Genomic DNA, 10619 nt, shown 5'->3' with positions numbered 1-10619 from the left:
GTATGCACTGGTCCACAAAAGAGGCACTGTGTATTCGAGGAGTGCCCAACATGACTGCACCCCAGCAGAGGGATGGCTGTCTGTAGAGAAGAGGAGTGACCTCTATAAGTCACTTCACTGCACCAGCTGCCCAGGAATGGCAAAAGGCTTGCCGGAGGCTATCCTCCCTCCCTGAGCATCCCAGTGAGCAAGTGAGGTTCCAACAAAAGACCAAAGCCACCAAAAACACAGCAGATGTGAAATGCCTTCACTTCAGTCAATTTTGTAAATTGCTTCTCCTTCAGTGGCCCAGGTAAATATCTTTCTTTTTATGTTGAAAAATTATTAACTGTGCTGTGAGTTGCCATGGATGCGGCACTTGGTTTATTGCAGACTGTGCCTCTTACTGTGCTGGACCTCATTCTGGGCACTCTCCTGGGCTTATAAATATTGGGTAAATTGGCCCACTTTTTCTTGAAATGCACAGGCAAAATCACCACTAATTTAAAGGTGTAGGCTCAGGCCCATTATATTATGTTACTTTTTTTATAACATCTATCACCTCTCTTCTGACAGCCCCCTATTCTGCCTAGCAAGTCAGGTTTCCACTCAGGTGCAAATAAATCTAAAAAAAAAAAGAAAAGAAAAAAACAAACCTTTCCCTCTATAAGCCAGGAGACTGTTTATTCCAACCCTGGGAATGGTTTTGCTTGGGACTCCATGGCAAGTGCTCTCATGAGCACACAAAAAACTGTAGAAACTGTAGAGAACTGCCTCTGCATTGCAGCAAGGTATTTGAAGAAATCAAAGTGATCTGCATATAGTATGTTGTTTAGCTGCAGTAGTTTTCCAGCCGGCCACAGTGTCAGGGACTAAGTGGATGGTGCTGACAGATAAACGTTTGAGAACTGCTTGGACTGACTATAGCTGCAATTACTGTAATGAGATGAAATTTGTCTTTGGCCTTCTCAGAAGTTATTTCCAAAAAAATGGATAGTGATGGGGTCTAAATCTTCAAAGCCAGTTGGCAATATTGCAAAAAATACTATGGAAATTTCCTTGCACTCAGTTGTTTGTTCTTCCTCTGCTCTGAACCATTATCTTTCTTTTCAGAGGAAGGAATACTGCAGAGGCACAAACTTCAATATAAATAATTTTTTCTCTACAGTTAAATCTTTAGCATTTCTTCAGTGATTATAAAAAAACCTCAAAACTCAACAACAAACAAACAAGATTCTCAACATTTAAGGGCCAGTTTTGAATTTGAATTTTCTGACCTCTGATGCTAACCATCAGATTTTAATCATTCTCTTTATCCGCCTGTTTAATTCAAGTCATGCAAGGGCATCCTGGATGGCCATAGAGCAGAGTCTCACCAGAGCAGGACCTACACTGCAAGATGCTCTACACTCATAGAGCCTGGGGCAGCTTTCCTGCAGGCTTGTTCCTTTGTATTTTGTAAAGTGGTTTGTGATACTTGAAGTGGTAAAAACTTCCCAGTAAATTTCCTTGTTTTCTCAAAATCTTTGAAGTTGTCTGCAGTTGGTGCCCCTCCTCCCGTTTAAATGACTTGCACGTAAAATGAGATATCTAAAGCAGAGAACAGGGATAATATAGTAACTTGTCCAAAGTTGCTTTAAATAGTATTCTTTTAAAAGCTATCCAGCATTATTATTAGTTATTCTATGCTGACAACTTTCACTCATTTTAAACAAAGAGAAGAGAATATGAAATTTCAATTCTCCTCCCTTAGGACTTGTTACATCCCCCTCACTCACCCCAATGTTGGTAACCCTGATTCAAGACAAGGTAAGTAAAGAGAGAATTAGATCCACAGCTAACTTCCCTGAATGGACAAACAACCCAGCTCCTAGCTGGGCTGGTCAGAAGGAGAAACACTTTGGTTTGCCAGGCTGATTAAACTGCTTTCTCTTTCCTCCCTGCTTCCTGTACCCATTTTACACTCTCAGCCCAGAGTGTACCTGTGTGTCCCAAGGCTCAGCCCCAGTCTCAGCTGGCACAAAGAAATAAGCGGGGATGAGATAAAAGTTGGCTGAGAGGACTAGAGAAAAGAATACATTGTATGCAGAGCCAGCACACAATTCTCAAAGGACCTACAGAGGTTAGGGTATAGGTTTGTCTTTTGTCTGCAGCCACCCAGGTTGTGGCCTTGCTTCACAATACTGCCCTGCTAAAATGGTCACTGTCCTGTTACTGGAATATTTATATTTCATCTAAGTAAATGCCAACAAGTATCTATGCCCTGTCCCATCCTGTGCCCTGCAGAGTGTCTCAGGTCCAGCAGGATGCCCTTCACAAGAGTCAGGACAGGAGTACTGGCCTCATGGCTTCATGCAGTTAGAGACTTAACCCTTCAGATCCCCCTAACTCTTCTTTTGCCCCCCCAGACATGATGCCCTTGCAAAGGTACATTTCCGACTGGAAGCCAGTTCTCTGGGACAGAGAGAAATTGAGCGACTGGTACTCAGGTCTGCTCCTTGCTTCTTGGCCTGCTCATGCAATAATAAATCATCTTGCAAACTGAGAGCTTTTTATCCTCTACTGACTGAAGTTTTTCAATAGTTGTAGAAAATAAGGGCAGAGGGGAAGCAAATTCTGGAAGAGAACAGCAACAGCACACAAAGGACGTTCTCAGTATTAGTGGACTGTACGGGACGCAAGGTGATTGGAAATAATGTAGGGCAAGTGCCACTTGATGAAAAATGGTATGGGTTTGACTTTAAACAAGATTTCATAAATCCTGGCTTTGAGAAGCAAGAGAAGAGGAGGAGAATGAATCATTCCAAGCAATTTCAGAGTAGTTTACATAGTCTGACACTTTATGTCAAGCCACCCAGCTCTCCTATTTTTAGTACAACTAGAGATGTGTCCGAAATGTGAGGATTAGAGGTAATACTTCTCAGCATTTGCAGTTCTTACAATAGAGATTTTTGGCTCAACTGTCGACAAAAATTTGAAGAGATTGGAAGAAAAATTTTTTTCCAAGTTTCAGGTTCATTGTGTTTCAAAGCTTTGATTCAGGAATGTTTTGGCAAATCAAAACCAGAAGTATTTGAATGGTGAGAACAACAAAGGAAACAAAGGTTTCAACCTGGTGAGAGGTTTGCTGTTATTAGGTAAAATGCTTTATCATAGTTGAGGCAAGCATATGAAGTCCAGGGTAAAGAAGCAACTAGCAATACACTGTTATTCTTATTTCATAATTAAGCTATACAACGGCTACAGTTAATAACACTGAATTTTTGGAAGAATAGAAGAATTTTAATAAGTAATATCATTTTGTTAGATACAATTTAATTTTAGTTCTTTAAAGATTCAGGTGCTTCAATTCTTATCACTTTTTCCTGCATTTACTAGTATTTTATGGGGGGTTTCAAATATATCAGGTAATATTTATTTTTTCATCAGTAAGCAAATATCATGTCTGATATCTATGACTGTTATATCTATGAGGGGAAAATATTTTACCTGTAAAAATGAGAAATCTGTATGCAAAGACTGATTTTAGGAGAAAGAACTTTTGCTTCTTTCCCACAGACTGTACATGGGCTTGTTTTTTCCATGGTTTGTTTGGTGTTTTGTATTGCTCTGATGGATGATTTTTGACAGCGTAAAATAAAGGCTGGTGTTCCTGACGTTAAGGCAATTTGTGTCAGCCAAAGATTCTGCCTCGTGGCGTTCTCTGTTCCACTTGCTGTGCCAAGGTGGCACAGCACAAGTACAGTCCCCAGCACTTGCCTTGGGGCAGTGTAAAAGGTGCTTCCACCCTTTCAAGCTTTTCCCAAGCACCCGTATTTATGTTAGCCATGGAAAGCCAGGCTGCTCTTGCACCACTGCAGGGAGCAGTGCAAGCACAGGGCAGCAGCTACTCTGGAGCCCATGAGCCCAAAGGACTGGCTTTCCTCTCCATGTTACACTAGAGAAGGTGACATTATGGGGCAAGATAATCTCGTGGTGTTTCTTGAGAAAACAATCAAAAAGGTGATTGTTTCCTGTAAGGCTTTCATTCAAATAATTCTGCAGCAATTTCAAGTAAAACCAAAGCCACTCTAATACTGACTTGATTAGATGATTTCACTTTAATGAAACTATACCCTTACCGAGTACGTGTCAGATCTGCTTATGTTCATGCCCACAAAGTGAAGAAAAAGCTCAAACTAATTGAAGCTAATGCATTACAAGTTGAACAAATGCATGTGTGAAATAAGAGAGAAAAACAAAAGCAGGGGAAGCTACTTTAAATTCCAGTTTCTGGTTTTGTCTGGGAGTCACAGGATCTTGTACATTCATATGTCTGAAAGAGTGGAGACCTCTTTTCCACAGTATTTTGGCTTTGGATGGTTAATAAAGGGGAGGAATTATTTTGTTTTGGGGGGAGGAATCTATTTTTTGGCATTCTGTGACACACGGGAGATTTTAGCAAGAATTTGCCCATTAAAAGCCAATAGACATGAGAATCTTTCTAGCACACAGAGGAAAGGTAGATGAAATAAACATATTCTTCACTCATTATTCATCTATTTTTAGACAGTTGAGTTTCCCATCAAACAGGCAGTACTGGACTCATATGGGGTGCTGTACAGCACGTAAAAAAAATAAAATATTTTAAGAATATATATATTTAAATTAACTTCTTCCAGGGCAGTTTTTTAGCAGAACACTGCAACTCTCAAATGCTTTCTCTGCCAAGCTGCTTTCCATCTGGGTGGCCCCTGGGATTCATGAGAAGAAGCCATAAGCAGAAGGAGCTGCTTCCTTCTCTGACACCAAGCACAGGCATCAGTAGCACCATCATCCACCTCTAGCACCTCTTCCCTTGACGTGCCACACTGTCCAACAGCTTGCTCACCTCAATGTTTCACTTTGATTAGTCCCATTCAAAATTGAATGAGCTGTGCTGACAATACATTTCTCTGGGGACATCTCCTACAAGGCAGCATAGAAAAATTTGTGCTTAAATTGACTCCCTGCTTTTTTACACTGCCCCAAGGCTACCCCAGCAAACTTCTCACAGAGAAGCAATAGCTAGCTTTAGTTTCACACGGTAAAATTCTCCCCTTTGGTAAGTGACAGCACAGCCCTCATATTCTTACAGATACTTCATCTGGTGGAGAACTCTAGAACCAAAACAATAATTGTGCCTTAGGGATACAAGGGCATCATATGGGGCCCAGAGGAGTTTCATGGTCTCTGTCAAGTGGTAAATGATACACGTGTGGACAGTGCTGCCTGCTCTGAAGGATACATCAGCTCCACCTGACCTGAAGGCCAGAACCTGTTTGCTGAAGCAATTGCAGTTAGCAAGGCAGCTTAAACAGTAGGAGACACATCGTATGATAATAACAGTTATTACTGTAATTATGAGTAGTTTTTCTCTAGCTAAGCAATGAGAATTGAAATTATTTCTGTCCTTCAGCATTTACTCTGAGAGGTGGTACATTTGACAGCAAGAATCTATTCTTTGTTTACCAGTCAAAACATATTGAGAATGTCAATATTTAAAACCAATTTTGTAAAACAAGCATGATATGTCCAAACCCGAAGTAGAAGTATTTTATGGAGTGCTTGCAATCTGAATTCCTGAAACTGAATCTGCTGGCTTCTTTTGCTGCCCCACAAGATGACTCTACTATAAACATAGTCTTGACCAATAAAAAGCAGCAGGCCGTATTCCTTGTCACTATATAGAGGAAAGCCCATGGACTAGCAATCCTGTGGCTGGGGCTTGGCATGCTGAAATAAGTCAGGATAATACAAGGCTATGGTTCCCTCAGTAACTACATTTCAGTCACAGTACATGTATACAATAAGACATAAAAGTTACCATGGCATACCGCGATACAAAATGCTATGTGTGCCCAAGGGCCTCTGAGTTATGATTTTTGCAGGAGTTAATTTGGTGCTGTTAGTGGAGTGATTCTTTTAAAGATGCAGTCAAGGTAACATTTTATGTTTAATTTCCCCGTTGCCATTCTCTTTGGCCTTGTCAGCTGTAAGAAAAAATCAATGGCACATAAATCTCTGCTCATGTAACTGGGTAGTAACATTGGGAGATGCACAGTGGGAAGGGCAGAGACATAACTGTATCTACTTCAAACTTTTCAGGCTTGATAATGTGCTGTCTTAAGGATTTCTGTTTCCTTTCCAGATGCTTGACCACAACCAGTAGAAAGGAACCAACAGAGACTTATGTCTCAAATAGAGACAAGTTACTTATTCACCAGATCTAATCATGGTCTTTTCTTTTGTTATTTGACCATATCACCTTCAAACAGTTTCCCTCCAGATCTCTTCACTCTCTAGCTAAATATTTTCCATACACTAATACTGAAATGCTCTTCAGGTACTGTTATTCGTGATATGGCTTAACAAAGTGTTCCCTCTAGGGGTTTCTGTTGGGAAGAAGAAAACCTAACAATAAAGCAAGAGGAAAGTAATACAACAAGCATTATAGTCCCACATTTGGGATGCCACAGACTTGGTTCTCACTAAGTGGCAGGACCCTTCTTATTATTCCGTCCCTCCTCCCCACTTGACTGTAACTCCAAGTAAGCAGAATCAGGAAAACCAAGCATTGTTTGTGAGAATGTTTCAGTGGCCTTCGAAGTCTTTCTTAATTTAGCCCTTCCGATTAGCTATTTTATACACGACAGATGTACCCGCAGTAGTGACCCAGACATGAGCACATTTCTCAAAAAAGCAAGTTTCTTTAGCAGAGACACAACAGATGTGCTGTGAAATTTAGATGTTGAAAAGCAACCCGGATTCGTTGGTAAAGCTCGTGTTTCCCAGTGATAGAAGGGGATAGCAAACCTCCTCTCTGCACTGCACAATCCTTCATCTGTCACTGACCCTGACGGCTGGTGTTCTACATATTGCATTTCATGTGCTGAGCCAAACAGCAGTGGGTATGAGTGACTCACAGTACTCCTATGCAGTAGCTGAAGCCCAGAGATTTCATAAAACTGAAGATGGAAGCCTGGCTTTTCGTGGACTTCACCTGGGAGAAAATATTGTGGCCTAGTTAAACAGCTGCAGCTATATTTTCCCATGTGATTGTAAAGAAGCATGAGGTTTTGTTTCCAAAAAGGAGCAAGTTCACAGAGATCTACTGGGAGCTGCAAGCACTTGATGTCTTTGGAAAGTAGGTCATTACTATGTTTGTGCCTAATTTGAGGTAGCCAAATCTCTAGCACTGCTCTGATTGCCACAGAAAATAGTGTGCAGCAGAGAGGTGAGATTTTTGAGAATACAAACTAGGTATCCAGACTTATTGTACTTTCCACTGAATACTAATAGAAAGACTGAACTGCCTGACTTTTATTTTTTCTATGAATCTATTTATACATTCCTCTTAGAGAAGTGCCTAAGCATCACTGCATCCATATTTGAGGAGATTATCTTTATTGTGTTTCTACTTTGGACACTATCAGAGCCACAGAGAGGGGGAACATTTGTTTTTGTAATGAGAATTTTATTACTTCTTTGCTCTCCTCTGTGCCTCTCCTAGCAAATCGTACTCTTGTTATATGAGGTGGCAGGCCACAGGTGATACAGCACTTTCTCCATGGCTTCACCCTCAGCTCTCCTTCTCAGAAGAAACATTCCTCTGCAACCACAGTCAGCTCCTGCCTGCTCAGCTTCAGGGATTCCTATTATGCAGCAAAATCAAGGCAGTGATTTACGTGAAGGACAGAAAGTCCAGAAAGATCTTTCCATGTGGTGGTAGAGCATTTGGAACCAGAGCCTCCAAGTGAACAGGGGAGAAGGGTGAGGAAGATTGTGAATATTTAGCCATGGGTCCATACCCACCTGTGTGTGAGATGAAGGAGTGCACCCTCCTTAACTCTCCACTTGCAGAATGTCTGCACTGGAGCCAGAGAACAAGGTGGACTACTGGCAGCTCTGATGGCCTTTCATCCACCCCAGGCCAGCAGAAATTCCTGCAATATGCTGGCTAGGTCACTTCAAACAGCTCCATCCCAAGTTACAGAAGCACATGGAACACTGTAACAAAGTAAGGCCTTTTCTCAAGATCATGGAGGTACTTTCCCTGTCATGGGGAAAGCATGATCACGGTGTGAAGAAGCTGCTCCCCTGCCCACTGTGCTCAGTGGAAGCCCAGGTGAGGCATTCAATAGTCTGTGGGGTTAAAGGGCTGTGAATTATCTGCATCCAGACAGATGAGCTCTGCAATCCAGCCTCACTAATACCCTCAACAGCAGGTGTGTGAACCCAATCAGAGAGTTTGTGCACCTCATTTGCTCATAAGCAATGATGGAAGACAGACTGGGAGGCAGCAGACCAAAGAGTTCACCTTTGCCATCGGTTTCTAATGCTGCACTGGCAGCTTGTGTTTGCTTTAAGCTGATGTAGCTGCCATACCGACTGGTAGAACTCTGTGTATTTGCACTATTTTGGAATGGGAAATTGTTTAGGAACAAATAAATCCAATGTCCTGTGGGACTTCATACAGTGGTATTTTTCCGTAGTAAATTATATTTTGCTCACTGGAATCTGAGCCAAGAAAAAAATGGTTAGCACCAACTTCATTTATCACTGAATATACCGCCAAAAGCTAAAAGTAGCCAACCAACACAAGTTTAAAAATACTGTAAGATGCAAAATTGGCTATTTCATACAGGTTACTTGGTGGGAAGTGTTCCCTCTGGGTCCCTGGAGATGTGTAAAACTAGTGAATGAGCATGAGGCAGTGCCAAATGAAGGATGGGGACCCACAGGAGAAGCCAACAACCTGAGCAAAAAGACAATTGATAGGTAGCTCTCCAAGCCATCAGGGCACAACCACATAAAACAGGAAGATGCTTGCTAGAAAATCCTGGCACAATGTCAAATGCTCCCCACTGTGTGACACTTTTCCCACTTGCCTATCCATCCATCACTCTGTCTCCAGGCACGTTCCATGTATAATTTTTATTTTGCCTGCAATTCACCCATCCAACCCTCAGTGACCAGCCACCAGTGACACAGACCTAAATGGGACAGACAGGTGGATTATTATAGAAGAAGCTGATTTTGGAGACCCAGAGCAAATATTCATCCTGTAATTCAGAAGCATTGTGGAAAGGTGTGTTGAGATGGGACTGGAAGCACTGTGTGTATCTCCATACAGTAGCCAGTCACTTCTCCAGTAGCCTGCAGCAGGCACAGTGCTGGCAGTCCTGAAGCGAGTTAGGTGAAAGACAGTTGACTGATCTCTGCTTCACAGTGTGGCTGATAGAGCTGTGGGTATAAACCTTCAAATCAGAGACTTGGCTTGTGTCAGCCTTCCAACACATAAGAGAAAAAGAGTTCAAGGACGTAGGAGACAAAATCAGTGAAAGCAACATATTATTCAAGAGCTCACTGCAGCTAGAAGAAAACGGAGAGAGCTGTTTGCTGTCACCCCTCATTAAAATGCAAAGCAATGTCTTTGTGCACTTTGTAAACATGACTATTTCTTCTTTTCTGCTTGTGATCTTCTAACAGATATAAAGCATAGGTATATCAGCTTCCAGAGGGGATACAATCAATGCAAAGAATTTTTTCCAAGAAAGCAAAAAAAAATATCTTCAGCATATGTCTTTATGTAGGGATGTTGGGATGCAAAAGGGGGGAATTCAGCTGAAGCACTTATCCTGCCCATTTCAGAGAATTCCATGGCTTAAAAATTGCCTGAGCACTCTGCAAAAGAGCCCTAACAGGATTCTGCATTATATTTATTCACCAGTAAACACCCAGCAGCAGAGTCTTCAGGTAACTTTACTGCTGTTTTAATCTTTCTTGAAAAGCTTTTTTTTCTTCAGTTAAGAAATGTTCCAGCAGAAAATGGTCCTCCAGGAACACTGCCCACTCTTACCACTCTGCCTTCAGCAAGTCTAACCTGCAGTTTGCAATGGGTGATGTCCACCCCTGTCACTGCAGGTTTAGTACAACACACCTTTTGATCTGCTTCTCTAATGATGCCCCATGCAGGGTCTTCATTTCCTTTGGTCCCACATTTTTTCCCACCTTCTGCTCTGGGTGCTGCTCTTCTGTGCTTTGATCACCTTACTCGTATTTTCCTCCAGGTTTGCAGCAGTTTTAATGAGAATGTCCTTTGTAAACTCTGAGAGCCATGGACACTCCCACCACTCTTAGAAAGACAGCTGAAAGATTGAGCCTGCTTTGGAAAATGTAGTGTCACCTTCTACTTTCAGCATCAGTGACACCATTTAGGAACAGAGCATGACATGTGTCCAACCAAGTGGAAGTGGGATGGAGCAAAAATGAGAAATTAATGTAACACATATGGCTTCATTTTCCCTGTAAATCATGTTCATTTTAGGCCATAATGATTTATTCTAAAAGCACATTTAACTCCAATTTGGTTCTATGTAAAAGAACAGATGGGGGAAATCCACAAAGCTGTACTTTCCTGCATAAATAAGAATGATTGCATTCATATCCGGACATTTTTTTCCTTTTTCTCCTCTCTGTCCATCCTTAGGTATTTCATTTTTATACTCAAAATAAAATAAATCCACAAATAATTTATGGCCTGAATTTATGTGGTGTTATTTGGGGAAGAGGGGCGAGTTTTCAAATTAGCAGGTAGCCGTTGCTGTGCAAGAGCAACT

This window comes from Ammospiza nelsoni, chromosome 1 (genome assembly GCF_027579445.1).
Source record: "Ammospiza nelsoni isolate bAmmNel1 chromosome 1, bAmmNel1.pri, whole genome shotgun sequence".
Lineage (NCBI taxonomy): Eukaryota > Metazoa > Chordata > Aves > Passeriformes > Passerellidae > Ammospiza > Ammospiza nelsoni.
This window is presented reverse-complemented; position numbering follows the sequence as displayed.